At 39.3% G+C, this 22786-nt stretch overlaps 1 protein-coding gene across 1 annotated transcript in view; it reads left to right on the forward strand.

Annotated features, from left to right (window-relative positions):
* Window positions 1–22144, forward strand: part of LACC1 (laccase domain containing 1) — a 171234-nt gene extending 149090 nt beyond the window's left edge. Inside the window, exons 10-11 of the transcript XR_010136685.1 lie at window positions 12243–12367; window positions 21854–22144. The gene's annotated coding sequence lies outside the window, so the exon portion shown is untranslated. The remainder of the gene's footprint in view (window positions 1–12242; window positions 12368–21853) is intronic.
* Window positions 22145–22786: the final 642 nt, after the last annotated feature.

Genomic DNA, 22786 nt, shown 5'->3' on the forward strand with positions numbered 1-22786 from the left:
TCACCACATGTGAAACTTTCTCAGTTTTCTACATCCAGAAATTAAATTTTGAAGCGCATTTAGCCTTATTTGTTTCTTAGATATCAACTCATGCTAACCAAATTAATGAAACACTAAGGAATAGATCAGACACAAATGTATGTTTCTAGGAAGCTGAATATATTAATGTTGGTTATATTTGTGTCTACTGCTTTTAATACTTCCTGGAATCTAGATACTTGGAAACAAAAACCATTAACAGTTAGTTGATAGCTAACAAAGAGTTGTAACAGAAAACTGGCTGTGAGGAAATTCCTAATGAATGATCTAAACTTTACCATAGCACAGCTCTCCAGAGACGAAGATTTTATGACTGCCTGGTGGCTTGGCCCAGATTGCCTACATGTGTGAATTGGCTCTGCCACTTCCTAGCAGTGAAACTTTGGATAGATATTTAGCTTTTCCAAGTCTCCTTTGCCTCAACTATCAGTAGGGGAAATAATAGTATCTACCTCATAGGCTGTTAATATGTTTGAAATAAGAGAATGAGTGTAACATACTTTGTGTTGTGTTGGTATATAGTTAATGAATTGTATCCATCGACCACTCCATTTCCCCTTTTCTTACATTTATTCTTTTTCTTTGTCTTTCTTCTCTTCATTCTTAATCAAGTACATCCATTTTTTCCTTGAAAAACAAGAAATAATCATGTATCTTGAGAAATATTTAGCCTTGTTTTGTGTGTATGGCTTGAAAGTTTTACATAAATGACATTGTGTTCTAGATCTCATTCTGTTTCATGCATTTTTCATGCTACTATATGAGAATTTAATTCCTTACCTTCAAATGCTACATAGTATTCTGCCATGTGTATAAGCCATAATTTATGCATCTCTTCACTTGGTGATGGACACATGTGGCTTCCAACTTTTTACTGTTCTTCAAACAACTCTGTGAAAAAGAAACATGTGCACACTTCCTTGTGAATCTGTACTAGCTTTTCTCTGGGGTCTACTTCCAGGGGCAAAATTGCTGGATCGTAATGCACACATTTACATATGGTGGACCTGGAAGGACAGGACATACTTTTACATACTTTCCCAGTAGAATAGGGAAAGGAATAGGATAAGAAATGGAAGATGAATAGGAAAGTATTAAAACAAATCAAGGACTTTCCTCAGATTGATGCTAATAGCATGACTTTGACTAATGAGTATGATCAACCTGTGTTATGTACTTAAAATCCTTAAAAATGAAATTAAAAAGAGTATGGCCTAATGCATTACCAACATAAATCCCATACCCACTACAATGGCTTAGTAGCCCCATCTGCACCCCATAGCCAGTATGCCAGCCTCCTACTATCCTACCAAGATGCTGCAGAAAATCATTAGGTGGCGTTTGTGAAGCCCTTAAAACTCCTGAGACTCAGACATAGACAGTGAAAAGCTATTATTCTGCTTTGCTAGTCTATGAAATTTTAACTATAGATCTCTTTGTTAATCAGCCCTGGAGATTGCTGTGACTTAAATGGTCTCCAGGCCTGACCATTGCTGAATTCCAATTAACCTGTAAAGGTATCTTATAAGGGGACTATTTTGACATCTTTGACCATTTCATCCAATGAAAGAATAAAAGGTCTCACACTGAGGAAGTGTAATGTCACTATGTTAATACACTATGTGGTCACATATGTTAGCAAGAGGTATGGAATCAGGAGTGTTGAAGTCAGCAGTGCAAAAAGAAGTGTCAAGCCAGGAGTCAGTATTAGTTTAAATTTCCTCTCATAAATAGATATGACTTTTCTTTTTTGAAGAAAGAAGAGAAAAATCATTCAAGTAACTGTTTTGCCTGTGCAAAGTATTGAAATAACTAAATCTTTCATTTTCAACAACACTTTTTGGATTTTCATGAGCCCAACGCTAAATGACAAGGTAATGATTTCTTCAGGAACTGAGGAGAGACAGGCCTGGAAAAGTTGTAATGATTTTCTTCCCAACTATTAAGAAGAGAAATAATATGAAAGAGGAATCTTTTCTGAGACATGTTCACAAGCAGGTCAGACCTTTCATTCAGAACCAGATTATTTTAATTTTTAGTGGTTTAAGATATAATTGATTCATTCCTTAAATTAGTTCATCTTGCTCAAGCCATTATAATATTAATTCACTGTTATTTTTGGTAATACAGATCATTTATTTAGAAGCCAGGAATACACAAGGGAAGGGTACATTCAGAAGTAACTAACACCACTACAAGTTCAGGACCTTTCCATTTTATTGAATTGGGTTTTATTTAAAATTTGTATCTCTTTTTTTGTCATTATTGTGTCTAATATGTTTTCATTCCTTAAATCTGCTCTGTATGTGTTCTGTTCACAATATTTAAACATACAAATTTTATCTTAAATTTTACACCAAATTGTCTCAATGTATTATAGAGGAAATTTAAAACATAGGTTGCAAAGGATTAATTTTATGTGCAAATACCATTCCTATTCAGTTATCTTTATACAAGAAAAACAGTTCTTCATTTGTAAATGCTTTATGAGTGTTGACTGTAAACATATCAGAGCTGAAGGAGGGGATTTAGGACAATAATTTATGATTAAATGCCATCTTTTAATCCAGCTGTGGGGAGTTGCCTGTAAAACTGCCCCCTTTCGCTGTAAAATTCACTCTAATCATTTGTATACTCACTGATTTACATAGCTGGAAGATTTGCCTCCTGAAATAGGAGATTTTTTTTTTTTTTTTTTTGAGACGGAGTCTCGCTCTGTCACCAGGCTGGAGTGCAGTGGCATGATCTCAGCTCACTGCAACCTCCACTTCCCAGGTTCAAGTGATTCTCCTGCCTCAGCCTTCCTAGTAGCTGGGAAGACAGGCACACAACACCACGCCCAGCTAATTTTTTTGTATTTTTAGTAGAGATGGGGTTTCACCATGTTGGCCAGGAAGGTCTCAATCTCTTGACTTCGCGATCTGCCTGCCTCGGCCTTGGACTTCTTAAATTGCCATCATTTTAAAGGGATGTTTGACACATCACGTAGCTGCAACCCTTTTAGCTAGAGGTAACTGCTGATATAAAGCTATCAAAACTCATATGCACTTCTGTTCTGTAAGTGTTGACATACTGGACACTGTGTATCTATAGTATAGCCTCATTTTCCAAATCTAATCTAGCCTAAACCCTTTGGTGGGGCAAGAAAAGCAAGTTGTAAAATAATCTCTTTGTCATAACCCTCAAGTCATATCTTCTGGACTTGAAAGTTACACTGGATGTCCTATGTGTTGGTGCCTCATGCTGCTCAGCAGGAAATCTGAATTGTTCTCACCTCTCTGGTCCTTCTGACTCACTAGGAGATACACCCAAGAACATTCTCCACATTGTCTTAATTCCCCTGCCTTCTGCCTTGGGTCACTCAACCCAAATAGAAGAGACTGCACTCTTCATATTAGGGATGCCTTAATTCTATAGTTCAAAGATTGAAATTTGACACAAAAATCTACTTTTTCTAGCTCTAACAGTTCTGGTGAATATTAAGAGAAGGAAGTCTTTTGTTAAAAAAATAGCCTGCAATTCAGTAGCATCATCTTTATAAGCAGAGGATGAACAGTCACCCACTTGCTGGCCATGGCTCTGCTTTGGGTCATCTGAAGTCGATTACTGCATCCTTGGAGGATGGTGTGAAATGCCAGTGAAATCGTGAACTAATTCAATGACATGCCCATTGTTCCACTCATTTAGGCAAACACTTTTTCTGAACAGGGAAGCTTCTCATATATTCCTAACATATTAAATTAACTCAAAAAACTTAAGATTGATACCCCACTGCTGCTTGTCTCTAGTTTTCAGCTCTCTTCCTGGCGGGCAAGACCCCCAGCATCTTCTTAGTCATAAAGTACTTGTGAGCATTAGAAAGGCCTAAGTTAATTATCACTGGGTTACACAGGTTTGGAAGCTTGAGCACATTCTACGGCATTTGTGGTATGGCCTCTGTAGATTTGATATCCTTAATCATAGATAGCAGATGGAGCTGTGAGACAATGACCTTCCAGAGTCCCTTCCCCACGTAGACTTAATGCTACTACACTTCAAAAGCAATCACTGTCCATCCACTCCAGGTCAGCGTGCAGTGCTGGCCAGGGGCCTGGGCTACCAGAAAGACACTAGCTAGAGTTGAACACTTAATCTCCCTGCTCCCAAGTACAGACAAGAGGAGAGGGAGAGGCTCATTGCTTTCTAGAGTTTTATGTGCTTAAGCGCTGATAGGAGCTACCTTTTGCTGCATGTTGGTCACGCTGGAATATAAGACACCTGGGACAGCAGCTGATGTGGCTAAGGAAGAGTCAGGCCAGATTGGTGTTATTTATTTAGCAGAACACAGAATCCAAGAATCCCCATGAATGCCAGTCAAAAGCATGACTCAGGCAAAGGGAACAGACAATAAAAGGAATGACTTCACATTTCACAGCAAGAATTCTCTGGCCTCGGAGAACACTAGATACCTCTGGACCACGCATCCCTTTGGCAAAATACTTTTCTCATCTACAGATCACTGTATGGCTTGGTTTACCTGAAGCCTTTTATGGTTTCTCCACCTAATAACCCACATGATTTTTTTTCTAGAAAAGCAACATAGATGGAGATGGAATGTAACACCTGAAATAATAGGATTTTACAGGAAATAATGTAAATCAAGCCTTTTGCCCTTAATGACCCATAATAAAATGCTCTTGTTACCAAGCTCTGCAGGCAACCCAGTGCAGGTTGCCATGGAAACACCCAGCTGCTCCTCTGCGCAGTTGCTTAATGATCAGTGTGATGTCAGGCTCTTGAGAGAAGCACAAGCTCAGACAACTCTTTACAGCCACAGGGACAGTCCACTCGGGACTGCAGTTACGTCTGAGTGGGGGCCCCTGTGTCCAGGTATAATTAAAATGCACTCAGACCTGTGACTGGAAATGCTTTCAGCAGAAAATTAGGTCGCCTTTTTAATTTCTCCACTCATTTTCATTTCTCCACATGACTGCCCAGTCAGAAGCAAGCCAGAAACAGGGCAGCCATGGCACGTTGCTGCAGATGCCGCTTCACCAGCCTGTGACCCGGCTCCTGCTCTACATGGGTGGGATATGCAGGTGCTCTGCCTTGACCCATGCCATAAAAGGTCACCTTTTTGTCCCCTCTTCCCATGTTCCCTGCATCTACCTTTCACAGTGACTGGACCTGAAATTCTCACTATTACTCATTGCTTGGTTTAGATAACAAAGGCAAGAGCTTTTGCCCAGAATATTATTTTCAAAATGTATTTATTATCTGGGAAGAAAAGACAAGCCCTGGGGAATCTCTTCCTGTCCTTCCCTCCTTTTATTCTTTTCTCCCTTCCTCTCTTTCATTCTCTCTCAAAAGGGTTTATTAGGTGCCTATTATCTGCAGGTAATTACCAGAAACACAAGGATGAATGAAGCTTGATCACTGTCCTCTAGGAGCTGACAAGTTATTAGACGGGGATAGGCATGTAAACGAATGCATGAGCTAAAGAGACAAAGGTGTGTACAGGGCACAGGTGGATAAATCCTACCCGAGGGAGAGCTGGAAGGGCTTTTTCGAGGGTGGGGGATGGGAGGTGAGGGAGAGATGCTTCTTGGGCAAACTCTTGGGAAGAAATTAATGGGATTGTGGGACTAGTGAAAGGAGGGGAAGAGGGACACTGTGAGTAGAGACTGAAGGCACAAAATAATCTTGTATGCTTGATAAATTGCAAGCAGTTGAGAATGGCTGGAGCTTTGGCCAGGAGAGCAGTCTAGGGAGAAATACATCAGAGGTAGGCAGGAGTGAGAATCGAATGAAGTTTGACTTTATTTTACAGGCCAGTAGGAGCAACTTAAGGGTTTTCAGGAGGGAAGACAGAGAATTAGAATTGCCATTTAGGAAGATCTTTTTTTTTTTTTTGGCAACAAAGAGCATATACTGAGGAAGTAGGAGACACGGAGTAATTAGAAGTTAGTGAGAGAGTGTGACTGTACAGAATAGCTATTGTTTTTTTGTCTAGCATCTGTTTCTTTGGAAGAGAATCACCTGTCTCTCATTGCCCGGCCCACTCACACAAGGGTGGACAAATGACCCAAACACAACCCATTACGGTACCCATCCCTGGTTCAGGTGGGCACATAATCCAAGCAGTATTCATCAAGCTTCTCTACTGAAAATTCATATACGCATGCCCAAACATAGAATTTTTTCTTCTTCTTCTTCTTCTTCTTCTTCTTCTTCTTCTTCTTCTTCTTCTTCTTCTTCTTCTTCCTCTTCTTCTTCTTCTTCTTCTTCTTCTTCTTCTTCTTCTTCTTCTTCTTCTTCCTCCTCCTCTTCCTCCTCTTCCTCTTCCTCTTCCTCTTCCTCCTCCTCCTCTTCCTCCTCTTCCTCTTCCTCTTCCTCTTCCTCCTCCTCCTCTTCCTCTTCCTCTTCCTCTCCTTCTCCTTCTCCTTCTCCTTCTCCTTCTTCTTCTTCTTCTCCATAAAAGGATGTAGCTCTGTGGCTTCCAGAGGCCATCTTTCCTGCTACATGGAGAACACCTGATCATTAAGCCAATACTTACAGGAAAATGAAGAAGAAGAAGGGGAAACAGAGCTGTATTAATATTGCTTGAGCCTCTAACAGTCTAGAGCCTACATCCCCCTGTGTCTGAAACCAGTTTACCAATGAACTTTAGAATTATACACACCAATAAGTTTATTTTTGCTTGAGCAAGCTTGAGTTAGTTTTTAGTCACTTGGGACTGAATGATTCCTGATTATGAAACCAGGTAAAAATGACGACAGCCTGAGCCAAGGTTGTAGGGGATGGAGAGGATGGTTTAGGCAAAGTTAAGGAAACCACCCAGGAATTGGAGAGAGAGAGGCTATGGAGTGGAAGGGGAAAAAATCAACCAAAATTATGCCCAGATCGTTTGTTTCTGTGAATAACAATGCCACCTTATAAGATGTTGAATATAAGAAGAGAAACAATTATTTTGGGAAAGAGATATACATTTTAATTTATTGGGTTTTATATATTTGAGGAACGTCCAGTTGAAATTTTCAAGTAAACAATTAAGATTTTCTATAACCCACTCCCTGAAATACGTGCAACTTATAGAACCACATGATGGTAAGCATCTTAAAAGTCTTCCAATCATACTACTCATTTGATACTTTAATTCCTTCTGTTGAACATTTATTAAGTGCCTGCTGTAGTCATGTACAGTGCTAGGAGGAAAGTCACAATATGTTTTCACAGCCTGAGTTCTCCTGAGGTTCACAGTCTAGCTGGGGAGACAGACATGACATCTCCATGGGCTGAGTGAGAAGAGCTACTAGTGGCACCTACAAAGTACTGAGGGCACACAGAGGTTGAACCTTCCAGCTGTGGGCCTACAACTCCTGATCAAAAGGGTTGTGCTGTTTCTGGTTTGGTAAGTAGATTGGAGAATATATCTTCTTCTGGAGTAGCCTTGATTTCCTTTGGGATAACTAGATTTATAGGCAGTTTTATTGTATGTTGAGTCGATTCTGTCTCCCACTGGCCGTGGTTCTATTCATCAGGCCCTTACACAATATATTTAGTCTGTCTCCTATGTAAAATAATCTTCTTATATTTTAATAAGGTATTTGTGTGTACCTTTCATCTTTCCCCTTCCAGTCTAAACATCAGATCTCTAGTCCTTTTCAATGTGCTTCACATGACATGGCTTTTGGTGGTTTTTAAAGTAGATTTTATCAGTATATAAAGTTATCTTATCAACTATGTATTTGTCTTTTGTTTAGCCATTAAGTAGTCATCTTCATGTGAACAGGGACCTTGTTTGTTGTAGCCATCATTTATCCCCAGCACCAAAATTAGTGACTGAAACAAAGTAGGCACTCAATAAACATTGGCTGGTGAATAGCTTCTAGTGTCTAGCCCATCATCATCTCAGTAGATCTTTTGGGAAGGCATTAGTTTTTCTGTGACCCGACTAATGTGCAGTGTCCACTGGAGAATACGACACTCTGAGATCACTAGAAACATCACAAAATATAAAGGAGTGGTTGCCAATTTGCTCTGGTTTCATATATCTATATTATGCAGTCCAAGATTGCACTGGTCTTTTGGGGAGCTATGTCACATTGTCACCCTCTATCGGTAATCTCAAACCATTAAGTTTCTTTTCATGAAGCAGTTGCTAACGCCATAGCTTCCTATTCTGGAAGAGGATTCTTCTTCTGTTGCTGGATTCTTACATTTTTTGATCTTGAATTTAGAATACCACATACATCTCTGAGAAATTTAGCCTAAAAAATGTCTGCCTGGCTTTTGCTTGTGATTCTGTTATCCAATCTTTGGTTCTTCCTGCTTTCTAGCATGGGCATAATTAAAGAGCCTGTAGCCTCCCAAAGGTCAGGCTTTCTGCATTGCCTGTGCTGCTACCCTCAAATCCCAGCACATGGACTGTCATCAAGAGCATCCTCAGTTGAATATTTATTGGGCAAATTCCTAAAGGCATGCCTTTTATATTTCTTTCAAGTTATTAATTAAAATGTGAAAAAAGAACAGAATGGTTTAGCTTTCTACTGGAAATGTCCCTCTTTTGGTATCTATCTATCTATCCCAAATCCAGCACATTTGGATTCAGTTCATTTTTTCCTCCTTCATCTTTCAGGAAATTTTGCTGTCATCTAGATACACTGCATTTATACTACAGTACCAATTTCAATGAAAGAAATGAGTTTAGACTGACATAACCTAATAGTAAGAAACCCATACAGGCTCCAGGTGATCACCAGTTACTCTTCCATGGCCTCCAAACCCACCACTTGTGGGCAGATGTTACGTGATCTCCCTGGTGGACACTCAGGTAGGGAAAGAATTTGTAGGAATCAATTTGGAAATTGCATTGACCTTTCTTTCACATTGCTACAGCAGTCAAGGATGTGTGTGGGGAAGTTGAAATAAAGAAGCAGCTACAGAAAAAAAGAAAGAAAACAAAAACTTTAGAGGATGTATTTTTAAAGGATGTAATTTTTGTAGTCTATTATGGGGGTACATAAATTCTCATTTTGTTTAGAAAAGCATCACATATCCAGTGCATATCCAAAATATGCACATTGATTATTTATAATGGGCAATGTTCAAGATGGAGCCTTTCTCCCCTCTTTAAGCCAAAGGGTTATTTGGGCCGAAAGGGTGCTGAGTGGAGGAAGCAGGAAGTAGGGGTGGGAGTTCACTATGCTCCATAACCCCTTTGAGAGCCCCATCGAGTTAAGAGAGCATTGGTTACCTCAGCACTGCTTTTTTCTCTGTTTATGTCACGGGTAGTGATTCTGGAACACTGTGAAGGGCCTTCCTTAGATTTCAATGCCCTTTTAAAACCAAAGAGCAGGTGGCAATGGACCAAGCCAATAGCCACTTTCAATACAGAACAGCATGGTCCTTTGGTCTTGAGTGCCTTCAGCCAGAATCCATCAGCATAAAGAGCCACATTTCCATGAAATGTACAGGATATTTAATAGCAATCAATGTATTTCCTACATGATTTATGGCTGCCTCTTTTCTGTGGATTTTGGCAAGAAGCTGGGAATTCAGATGTGGCTATGTATGGGGCAATTCAACAGGCTTGGAACATCATTTTGTTGAAGTTAATTTGAGGAGGCTGTCACTTTCCTCAAATGTGTGGCAGTTATGATGTTTGTTATTACATCTCTGCTCTCCATACTCTGTAAACTATAATAAATTTGATTAAAATGCAGATACCTCATGTAGATTTTATTTTTGCTCATAAAGAGTCTTTCAGACACTCTTAAATGGCTTTAAAAATGAGCCTAAAATGTCATTTTGGGGATTTGTAAGGCATTAGAGAGTTGCATGCATCTCTTTCTCCTTCCCTTCTTTCTTTCTCTTTAGAAGTGCTTAGAAAAGCATGAGCATCTTGGGGTCAGAATATCATTATAAAGCAAATTACTGCTAAAATGAGCTAAATGCTAACCTCATAGTCTTAAGGAGTCCTTTCCTTACACTGTGTGTTGAACTAATTGCTTGAAAATAACTAAATCGTCCGGGAGCTTTCAATCATGTAATGTTTCATAGTTTATCTGGGGACAGAGACTGATGTGGTTACTTTGCAGAGCATGATGTTTAATGATGCCAAGTGTCTTGATGAGTACTGTTTGATTAATAATAATAAAAAATAATAATAATACCCCACTAGCATTCGCTGACTGATGCATTTAAGGACTCTGAAGAAACTCCTGATGCATCAATTTCACTGCTTCTCTATTTCTCCACCAGATGGCAGAAGAAGGGCCAAGGATATTGACCCTGAAATTATTTTTTGATTCTTAGATATTAAATATGAGATGGTATCAAAGGTTGGAAGTGAAAATTTAAATATATTCCCATAAATTTATGTTTATTATAAAACCATAAAGCCATTTATGATTTATCATTTATTATTTCATTATAAAATATATTTCCTACATAGAAATATCTTGAAATAAATAAAGGGTGTGGAAAACTTTGGTACTATGTCAAAGGTTAAAAGTTAAGCTAGGCATTTTAGACTAGGGTATGTATTAATACTCTCTCTGATATCCTTATGAAATAGGCAGTGGGACAGGGAACCACTTAGTGAAGGTTTTTTTACCCATCCTCCTTTTGCACCTGGAAATGTAAATAAGAAAGATGTACGGATATAAAATATGGTGTTTTATCCAACGCTGCAATGGCTCTGGGCCTTATAAGAATTGCATTCTCTGCCAGGCGCAGTGGCTCATGCCTGTAATCCCAGCACTTTGGGAGGCCAAAGCAGGCGGATCACGAGGTCAGGAGTTCGAGACCAACTTGGCCAACTTGGTGAAACCCCATCTCCACTAAAAATACAAAAATTAGCTGGGTATGGTGGCCAGTGTCTGTAATCCTGGCTACCTGGGAAGCTGAAGCAGGAGAATCATTTGAACCCGGGAGGAGGAGGTTGCAGTGAGCTGAGATCACACCATTGCACTCCAGCCTAGGTGATAGGGTGAGCCTCCGTCTCAAAAAACAAAAACAAAAAAACAGAATTGCATTCTGTACTCCTATCCAGTGTTATTTTGGGGATAAACTCTTAAAATTTATCTCACAGGGTAAAGTGTGTAAGAAAATTAAAAGGGGTAGTCAGGGACCTGAGGATCATCAGCCAACACAAAGAAGAGTCTGAATTCTTAGAGCTGGTGAATGTTTAACATCTTGGCATTGTTAAGGGTTGCCCAAGTTTATTTAGTAAGTTCTTAAATAAATGGAGAAGAATGTTTTATTACTCTCATATAAATGGATTTAAAAGAGAGATCTAAAAAAGACAGTTTGTTTCAGCCAGAAAGCAACTTCATTCATATTCTCATTGGCATGTCTCTCATCCATATCTAAAAACCAAAGCACTTCTCATGGATTTACATAGTCTGTCTTTTGAGATAAATAGTCATTAGATGACAATTTAGAGAGACAAGGAGTGAGGTGAAAGAGATTGTTTTGAGAATATCCTTTTTAGGCAATAACATGCATACTAGGAATGAAAAATTAATTTTAAGACAGTGGTTTTAAGATTTCTTAATCCATATTTGAGTAGTATATTTTAGGAAGTATATACACACTTATGATATTTTACTGCACAGCCTCTGGGTTTTCTGAGGCCCTGGCTTAACCCTTTTCTAGTTGCCATGGCTACGAGGACACAAATACAACATCCATACCATGAGCTGGATCTATGAGGAAGAATTTCCAACTGTACACATAGTATGTGTATTTGACCCAAGCTTTTCAGAAAGAATTTAACACAATTTTAAATGTAGTAAATTGTCTGTGTGAGTCATACAATGGAAATAGCATATGCAGCTAGGAAAATGTAGTCTCATAAATGAACCAAGGGGAAAATAACGTTGGAACCCCTTTCTCTCTAAAACCTCCATCTTGCCTTCCCTCATCTCTCTTCCTGATATAAAGAATGTCATAGAAAACTTGAAGAAAATCATTCTAAGCTTTTATTTTTTTCTTTTTAAAGTTCAAGCCTAAAATAAATGATTTATTTTCAAGCAAATCATAAATCTGTAATCTGAGATACTGGTCTTGCAAAAACACTTCAACGCTTCCAATTACTGGCTGTAAACTGCTTTTCTAAAAACCCTCCTAAATGTTCACTCCGCATTCTGAAAGAAGAACACAGACTGAAATTTCATCGCCATTTGCTCTGATTCCTAACTAAGGTGCTCCTCACACAGAATCTCCAGGAAGCAGAGATGGATGCGTAGATTCTACAATGGAGAAAGGACCGGTCCATTCCCAAAGCTCCATCCTGGACATTGCATAGCATCTTGGGAGGAACCAAAACGGGATCCCACTCTGGGTAAGACATGATAACACCAGCAGTGAGATTCCTGTGGATAGGGGAGTTTTCTTGGGCAGGGGTGAAGAGACACAGAAGAAAAGCAGGGAAGTGTGAATGCTAGGGATACAAAGAGAAGCCCCTGCAGGGAGCCTCACACAGATGCTTAATAAATGCTTTTTGATTTGACTGAATGATCAAAGTGTGGTGTTAGCATCAAGCAGTCTTAGCACCATCGCATATGAATGCCTTTGGCAATCCACATGTCGGTTTATCTGGGGGCGGGGGTCAGGCTGTCGGAAGGGATGCTGTGCCCTTGCTTGATGTGCGTGGGCAGCCAGGGCCAGCCGTGGGAAGGGATTGAATTGTGGCGTCCTGTTCTTGCAACAGCCACATTCCTCATCGGAAGCTTGTACTGAGTGTTTGTCCTGCAAGCAGGAGCAGTCTGGGTGCATTTTTGAGATTCTGTGGGAGTTGCTGCAACTCAGACCCTCGGTTTTCTGATGTCCAAAAGGAGGGCGATAGTAAACAAGTAATAAGTATTTGTTTATGTACATAACTTAACTCATAAAATCTTGTGATGATAAAATAAACTTTAAATAGCAGATGTAAAAAGATAAGGTCCTTTTCATCAGAGGGTTCTGCTAGAATCTTTTCAGCAGGCAGGAGGCGGCATAGCTGAGTGGAAAGAATGTTGGCCTGATGGGCCAGAGAAACAAATTCATTTCCCAGTTGAGCATAAACAGTTGTGAGACTTTGAGCCTCTCAGCCTTTCTGGGTTCCAGCTTTCTCATCTGCAAATTTAAGGTGCTGGTCTAGAAGATCTTCCACTTCATGTTTTATTATCCTACAGAGAATTAAGAAAGGAATTGAGAGCCTAGTTTCCCTGGGGAGGTCAGTTTTACTTCTGAGGCCCTCAGATAGCCCTCTAGACATCTGGCTAAAGGACAGAGGCATTTACATTCACATTTTCAGGTTGTATTTGGGAAATCGGAGTAAGGACCAATACATTTCACATGCCCAGAAGCACAACCCCAGGTTAGGAAGGAGAGGAAGGCACTGCCTTACAGCAAACATCCACCTTATCTCGACCCCTAACCTGTCCTGGCCACATACTCCTGTCTGGATGAGCCACTCGGGATGGCCAGTGACCAAATAGCATGTGCAAAAGGAATGGGGACTGGTGGGTAGTGGGGAGGAGAAAGAGAGAAAAGACTTTTCTGGACCCGTGGTAAATATGATTTCCTCGGTATTGAATGGAAAAGAATAAGCATTGCTTTTGATTACTCAAGTCCAACTTTCAAGAGTTTCAACAACTTCAGTGGGAAAAAGTATGCATGTGTGTGTATGTATGTAATGTATGTATATATGTGTGTATATGCATATACATGCACAGACATATGTACACACAACACATAAATACATATGTGTGCAAAGCATATATGCATACACATACACCTGTATGTTTATAAATTTATATTAAAAATCTTAGGAAGGGCCTCATCTTCTCACCAGTGGTCTCTTCTCTCTGTTTCTACATCTTAGTCTCTCCCCATAAGGCACATACCCAGTGAAATTCAGACTGAAATGTACAGAACTCTCTTCTAGATATTCTTCTTGGTGCAAACACTCCCTCGGTCCATATCTCTGTCCTTGTGCCCCCACCATCATAAAAAACAGGGACAGAACTTGAGAATTCTAACAGTTTGGGAAACTGTAAATGCCCACCCTTTTTGCATTTGCCACTGTTTCCATGACAAATTTTTTTCTCAGGAGAAAAGAACATTTCTAAAAGATCAAAATTAAATCACTTTGAAGACTCAAAAAAGGATGGTGGCTCTGGGAAAGTATTAACATGAAATAACACTATTTGTATCTAAAAGCGTTTATGCCATTTATAAAATTATCCCAGCATTTCAAATTTGCTAAGTTTAAAGTTCAGTCATCTTCTTGTGTGTTTCTTTCCATTGGCACAGAATACAAAAGGGAGAATAGCTTTTGAACTCTTTGGTGATGTAACAAAATCTGATTTCATTGCTGAGGATCATTGCTGAGTAAGGTATTTTGTGCTGAAAAAGTAATTGCTAGTTTGACATAGAGTAGAGAAGCCATATCTATATCTATACAAATGCTCATATAGAATGAGTAATATACAGATGTGTGTATTTATGTTTATCTGTGTGGATAGATAGATTGACAGATGGATAGACTAATCCCCATTCAGACAAAAGTCCTCTTTGCCTTCCCTATAGTATTCTTCAGTTATGTACACAAGGACTTCACTATCATCAATCTACTTGCCAATTATTTCTATGTTTTATCGTCAGTTTTGGTTTTCCTCCTAGAAACTGTTGTGAAATGATATATGATGGATGCTATATAAGCAGATATTACTTATCAGCCTGGAGAGACAGGATTGGATATTTTTAGGAGATCTCATTAAGAATACATAGGCCACCACCACCACCATCAAACACACACACACACACACACACACACACACACAATATATATACCACTTTAACAGCAACAACAAAAATAACTCCCCTTTCCCAAGTCCTCATCTTGTATTTCTCTTCCTGATCTTCCACCAAAACAATAGGATAACATTCTTATGGAATGGGATTCCCACTCATGGCAATACCTTTATAGAGGGCATCAACAACTGTGAATGAGTTCATCACAGTTTCTGGGCTCTGACAGAGGGACCAGTAACGTGCTACTGTCAACCAAAAAGTATCTGAGACAGGTCTAAATCAATTCAGAAGTTTACTTTGCCAAGGTTAAGGACAGGACCAGGAGAAAAGAACACGGAACCACAGAAACAGTCTATGATCTGCGCCTTTTTCCAGAGATGATTTTGAGGGTTTCAATATTTAAAGGAGGAAAGTGGGCAGGCGTGGAAAGAGGATGGGGTTGGATGGTCACATTGCTGAATCCACATGTTGCAAGAGATAAAAAGCAGGTAGGAGAATAGTCAATTATATATTTGTTTCACATTCAGTAAATTGAGATAAGGTGAACATAGAGTAGCTACCTGTGGAGATGTTTAACCTTTTATCTGTAGCTGTCTGCTTAGGAACAAAAGGAAAGGCAGTTTCTTGCATGACTCAGCTTTCAGCTTAATTTTTTTCTTTTTGGCATAGTGAAAGTGTTTACTTTCCTTTCACACTATGAACCACTAAGTATCTGAAAGGAAAGGGGCAGGGATCCCAGCTACTCGAGAGGCTGAGGCATGAGAATCACTTGAACCTGGGAGGCAGAGATTGCAGTGACCCGAGATCACACCATTGCAGTCCAGCCTGAGTGACAGAGTAAGACTTTGTCTCAAAAAGAAAAACAAAAAGAGAGGGGCGGGGATAGGTGAGGAGAAAAAAAAAATGCTTGTGTGGGGAGAGCAGTGAAGTAAGAAAAGGGAAAGAGTTAAAGAAAAACTTCATATTATCTCATGGAGTCTAACAGAAATTGAATTCAAACCTTGGCTCTTTCATTTAGTGTTTGTTTTGTATACTTGAACCAGTTGCCTAATCTCTATGATCCTTAGGTATTTATCTGTAAAAATAAAAATAAATTACAGGCTCATGCCTGTAATCCCAGCACTTTGGGAGGTCAAGGTGGGCAGATCACCTGAGGTCAGGAATTCAAGACCAGCCTGGTCAACATAGTGAAACCCTATCTTTACTGAAAATACAAAAACTAGCTGGGCATGGTGGCACGCGCCTGTCATCCCAGCTACTCATGAGGCTGAGGCAGGAGAATTGCTTGAACCCGGGAGGTGGAGGTTACAGTGAGCCAAGATTGTGCCACTGCACTCCAGCCTAGGTGACAGAGTGAGACTCCATCTCAAAAAACAATTATAAAAATAATAAAAAATCTATATTACCAGGTGGTTTTAAGGATTATGTTAAACTATATAATAAATATAAAACATATAGTACAACTCCTTTCAAAATAATTATAACTTTCATCAATTTATGATTTCCCAAGAATAATCACTATGCCCATATAACTATGGAAAAATTTTTTAAACATTTCTGGTTTGAGGGATGATAATTAAATGAATTTTATTCTAAGAAAATAATTAAACATCTGAAGGGAAACGATCTACAAAACAATGCTTAACATAAATAACCAACGATGAAGAAACAAAAAATAAATTACAGCAGATTTGTGTTACAATGGACACACTTCAGACAGATACACTATGCAAACAGTAACTAGAAGAAAGCTGAAATTATTGCATTAATATCAGACAAAATAGATTTTCAGACAAGTATTACTAGAGATAAAGAGACATTTAATAACAATAAAGGGATCAATACATCAAGAAGATGAAACAATTATAAATGTATAAGTTATAATACGTAATTTATACAAAGCCCCAAAGTGCATGAAACAAAAACTGACAGAATTTGCTGTAGAAACAGCTGGAGTTATAGTTGGCATTATAGTTTGGAATTATAGTTGGAGATTTACATACTCCTCTCTCATTAACTGATAAAACAACTAGAAAGATTTAAACAACAGTATCAGTCAACTTGATCTAATTGACATATATGAGGTGCTCCACCACCAACAGCAGAATGCATATTCTTTTCAAGTACACATGGAAAAATTTCCAATACAGATTTTATGCTATCCCATAAAGCAAGTAATAATAAATTTAAGAGATCATTAAAATTTTAAAATTAAAAGATAATTAACTATGATTAAGTGACATTCATTCCAGAGATGCAAGAATAGTTTAATATATGAGAAATCAATAAATGCAATGCATCACATTAGCAGAAAGAAAGACAAAAACCGTATAATCATTTTAACGGAAACAGAAGAAACATTTGACAGAATTCAACATTCCTTCATGATAAAAACTCTCAACAAATTAAGTATAGAAGATATGTACCCCAACACCATAAAAATCTATTCAGGATGAGCCTGGAGTATCTTATAGTGCAAGAAAGTAAGGAAATGTCCAAAATACAAAAGCAAACATAAAGCAAACAAAACCCCACAATGAGGAAGGTATTATAAAGGAATACAGGAGCTAACTGAAGGCTCCCAATGGCCAAAGCTGGAAAATTTTGAGGAAAAATTAAATAAAGTAGTATGGGATTATAATTCAACATATAAAATAAACATCCATGAGTCCATAATGATATAAATAAAGAAATAAATGGGGTAAAAGGGACAAATCTCCCATGCAGAACAATTCCAAGTAATTCATGTGGAGACTCCACCTTCAAAGAGGTGAGATAGTGTGGTCTGCACACAGTCACTTCCTTCAGAAGAGCACAGTGTGAAAACAGGGAATAAAAGAATATCTTTCCATTGGAGAAACCTGCTGGACACCACCTCAGCCAGGTGATCAAAAACAACAACTGTGGTAAGTCATGTTCGTCGAATGTATCCTTGACATGAGGAAAATGGTACTTTACCTCTGTGTTCTTCCTCTCCCAAACCTGTAACTCCAGATTAATCATGAGGAAAACAGCAGACAATTCCCAATGAAGGGACATTCAAAAAAATGCCTCAAAATTGTCAAGGTCATCAGAAATGAAAGACGTGAGAAACTGTCGCAGCCTAAGAAGACACAACTACTAAATATCATGTGGCATCCTGGATGAGATCCTGGAACAGAAAAAGGATGTTAGGTGAAATCTAAGGAAATCTGAATAAAGTATGAACTGAAATTAATAATAGTGTGTCAACATTGGTGAATTAATTGCAGCAAATGTGCCGTGATGTAAGATGCTAATAACAAAGGAGACAGAGCATGGAGCATAAGAACTGTCTTTGCAAGTTTTCTGTAAATCTAAGACTATTCTAAAAAGTCAAGTTTATTTTTTAAAAAGTACTTCTCTTTCCTGTAATAATGTAAGACAAATTAGGGGAGAACCATATAACAAAGTCTAGAATCAATTGAAGTGGCATCATAAAGCTAAATTCCAGAAAAATGTGTACCATCTGGCTTCGTGGAACCCAAATGTGCTGGCTTAGTGCTAAAGTGGCAGCCAGGAAGGGTTTAAATGGTGTTATCATTAATACATATTTGGCAGCAGGAATTTCCATTATTAGCAGCTGAAAAAACATGCCACGGAACACTTGAACAGAACTGTACAGGAAAATACAAACTCTCCCACTTTGCTCTCTTTATGCAGCTGACATCTCCTGAGAAACAAAGAGCCAAGTTTTTCTTTTCAGAGCCTGCAAGATTTATTTCTTTTAGAAAAATCTACCTTTAATTACTGTAGAATGCTCCCTAATGCTCAAAGACTCCTGAGCTCATTGGATGCCTATGGACTAATTACTGGGCTTTGTTATTATTCTTTAGAAAACAAACAGGTTCAGAGAGGGTCAATGATTTGCTCTGAATCCACATCTGGTAAGTTGTGGAATTGGAGCTTGAACCTAGGTCTTTCAAATAAAAGCTGAATGTCCTTTATACAACTAAAAATGATTTGAGACATCTTTTGTCCTGTTGTTTGGGCACATGTTAGCGGACATCAGACATCCAAAACAAAAACGTCACCTTCTGATGAGTGAGGGCAGCAAGGTGGGCTTTGGCCTTCCCAATGGGTATCGACAGTAACCAGAAAATTCTTCTGAGCAACACTTAGCCTCAGTTCTATCATTTATCTTCTTCTTTCAGTTTGTCCCTCAAATGCTTTCACCATCTCTGTTTCTTGTATTAATCTTATCATTTTTGTCTTTGATTTCTGCACAGCTGGTGAAGTCACTCTTCACCTTATTTGGTTCTCTTTCCACACTGCATTTCAGCTTTAATCACCTCTCTCATCTGCCTGACGCTGAGACCCTAGTCCCTGTTCCTGTTTGCCTTGGTCTTGACCACATGACAAAGAGTATTAGACTATCAGAGAAGACCCAAATGCTATTTTGATTTGAAAATCTGCACTATTTTCAAAGGTTCACTGGGAAACTGGAGTACTTGATAATTCAGAGTTATTAAGAATATCTAATTCTGCCTAATCTCTCTTATGTGGGAGATAAGGTTTAATATGTATCACTTCTAATGAAAGGAGATGAGGAATTGGGTCATTCTTTTCAATTTCACAGTAATATTTCACTGACCTCTAAAAATACCTCCTAATAAAATGTATAGAAACCAATTCTTGGGCAGAACTCAGACTTGAATAGAAGCAAAGAATAATACTGCATATTAGAAGAAGAAATGTCTCTTCCGAATAGGACCTTAGGTTTTAACAATCCAACCAACTCAGAAACAATGGGACACTTTGAGATGTACTTAGATCTCTGTCAGTGAGTTTTCCAAAAGAAGTCAGGGCCACTCTTACTGGGGATGTTGTCAAAGAGATTCATATTTTACATGTTGGGGTGAAGGGGCTGGAGAAATGTTGTTGATCACTTCACGCAAATTCGTGAAGCGTTGCATATTTAAAAAAAAAAAAAAGAAAGAAATTGCTTTTTTAAACCTACATATAAAATGAGATTTTATATTGAGTCACTCTAGCCTATTAAAACTCATCTCAATTTTTGTTACCAGAGTGCTATTTTCATTGTGCAACACTTTGCGAATTCTCATTGCCCTCTGCTAATAATTCTGAACTTGAATCTATACCCTCTTAGAGAGAGTGAGACCTTTGCACTTCTAAAGGTTGCAGAGCCAGTGGCTTTGTCTCCATGTGACTGTGCACTGAAGGGTAATGTTCTCATGCCTCAAGGGGCAGCCAGATAGCCTGAGAAGAGCAATGGAATGGAGCATGCTGGGAGAGCCAAGGCCTGGAATTAGGGAGTAGGGAGAAATGTTGGCTACAGGCCCTGAGAAGTGTGGTCTAGCAGATAGAACGCCATATCCAAGGGTAGGGAAATAGATATGGGGGAAGGGGGTTGGAGGTGGAGAGAATGTGTTGGAAGCAAAGATCTCAAAGCAACATAGTAGGAAAATTATGAAAGACAACCAGAGAAAAGCAATGAAGACTGAAGGATAGAATAATACTCAGTCGTTTTGTGAAAGGGCTGTATATGTAAAGCAACCCCCAAAATGCAGAAGGAACTTAATAACCAAAGAAGGAGGCACACAAGTCCTGCTTGCATTATAGAGAGATTTTATTGGGGAACTTACAGACAGAAGCATGGTCTTGGGTAGACGCAAGCCAGGTAAACCTCCTTACCATTACCCCCAGAGCCAGGGATTATATACCATAGGAAAAGGGTACACATACTTCAGAGGGAATGGGAAGGACTTTGATCTAAGGGTAGGATTTATGGGAAGTATGAGTTTAAGAAGGTTGATTTGGTCTAAGGACAGGATTTATGGTAACTATGTGCTCTTACACAAGAAGCAAAGATAAACTGGAAATCTCAGAGTCAATCCTGGAAAGGGGGTTAATCAGAAGTCAGTACGGCTGATTCGCTTCCAAGATGGAGTCACGTTAACTTTCACATCAGGAGTCTGGGAAGACAGAAAATAAGCACGTAGAAGAGTTTCACCGTCTATGTTGGGCTTAAAAAAATAAGACTCTGGTCCCAGATTAGTCCTTGTGGCCAAAGAACAAAGAAGTGGGCAGGCAAGAATGAGGCAAGAGTCAGTACAAGAGACAATGCCAAGGCCAGGTGCAGTGGCTCACACCTGTAATCCCAGCACTTTGGAAGGCCGAGGCAGGCAGATCACCTGAAGTCAGGAGTTCGAGACCAGCCTGGCCAATGCAGTGAAACCCCTTCTCTACTAAAAATACAAAAATTAGCTGGGCATGGTGGCACATGCCTGTAATCCCAGCTACTCAGGAGCTGAGGCAGGAGAATTGCTTGAACCCGGGAGGCAGAAGTTGCAGTGAGCCAAGATCGTGCCAGTGCATTCCTGCCTGGGCGACAGAGCAAGACTCTGTCAAAAAAAAAAAAAAAAAAGAGAGAGAGAGAGAGACAATGCCAATGGCCAGAGAGCAAAACTGGGGTTATCAGGGACTAGGGGTAAGGAGTGGGGAAAATGAGGAGTTGTTTAATGGGTTCAGAGCCCAAGTATGGGTTGATGAATAGCTTCTAGGGATGGATGGGAGTGATGATTGCACAGCAGTGTAAATGTACTTAGTGCCACTCTACTACACACTTAAAAATGGTCAAAATGGTAAATTTTAGCTTATGTATATTTAATACAAAAAACTTTTAATGAATTTTTTTAAAAAGAGAGACAGTGACAGCATCAGATTTCCATCACAGAAACTCAGGTACTAGCAACAATGGAGAAGCCCGATTCTCAGAACTGGCATGTGAGGTGGAGACTGGATCTTGGGTGACAGAAGGGCCTGTGTGCAATGCAGAGCTCAAGGTCAGAACTGACCAGAGGTACATCTGTGTGCAGTGATTTAGGGTGTGTGCTGGAACACTTGACTGCTGCTTAAACCTGGGAAATGGCTGAGTCTGAAAGTGGGCTTAAGTAGCCTCAGCTATGGAAGTCAAGGAAGTCTAAAAAGGCTGGGTATTGGGCAAGACTAATACATGTTGGTTCTTTGTAATCTCATTTTCCTCGCCCAGGACTCATGTTGAGGAGGGCAACAAAAAAAATCAGCCCTGAGACAAACCAGCTCCCACTGAAGGAAATAATTTGACCATGAACAGAGTGGAAACAGGATATAGAGCTTCCAATATTTTAGGCCAACTCACTAACTAGTAGACAAGTCTTCCTTTTAAAGAATTCTATGTCTGTTCACTAATGAATTCATGTCCCTATGGAGCCACAAAGGATGAGAATTTAGCCCAAATGTATACTTAAATTGGATCACCTGGTAAGAATGCTTTAAAAAATAAAATGCAGCCACCTGTGACATATTAAGACTGTTAATGTACTCATTGACATAAATACCTGAAGGGTTTTTATAACAGCTGGAACATGGCTCAAAGATCTTTTGTATTTGATTTTTAATGTACTTCCAAAGTGACTTCATAAAATTGCAACCACTACCACCAGTGGGGTTTCGTTTAATTCCTTGAGTCCTCATCTTCCACTGCTATTGATGCCAGTGATTAACATTATTGCTCACTCTAAATGTCTTGAAGATAAAAATCAAACTCCAAATGCATTATCAATTGAGAGACAAGACTTAAAAGACAGGCAATCAATACCTACATGTCCCTGGCCACAACAACTCTCATAAAATGACATTTTCTTGGCTCCACCCTCACTTCCTCTGTAGAATCCATAGTCCCTTCAAATTCTTCCCATATGGGTCTTAGCAAGGCCTAAATTCCTCCCATATGGCACCACTCAAGAGTTCGGGCAATAAACCTTCTCAACTGTGACTGGAACCCAGACTGTCCAGCCTACTGTGGGGCTGCATCCATCTCATCTCTGCCAGAGGTGACAGCTTGGCCTCTACTGCCCACTAGACAAGTTGTTAACTGTTGATGTCCATGCCAAAGCTGATGGTGACTGAGGCAGAAGGAACTGGTGTCTGAGCCACAACAGCC

Source organism: Pongo abelii, chromosome 14 (assembly GCF_028885655.2).
Source record: "Pongo abelii isolate AG06213 chromosome 14, NHGRI_mPonAbe1-v2.0_pri, whole genome shotgun sequence".
Taxonomy (NCBI): domain Eukaryota; kingdom Metazoa; phylum Chordata; class Mammalia; order Primates; family Hominidae; genus Pongo; species Pongo abelii.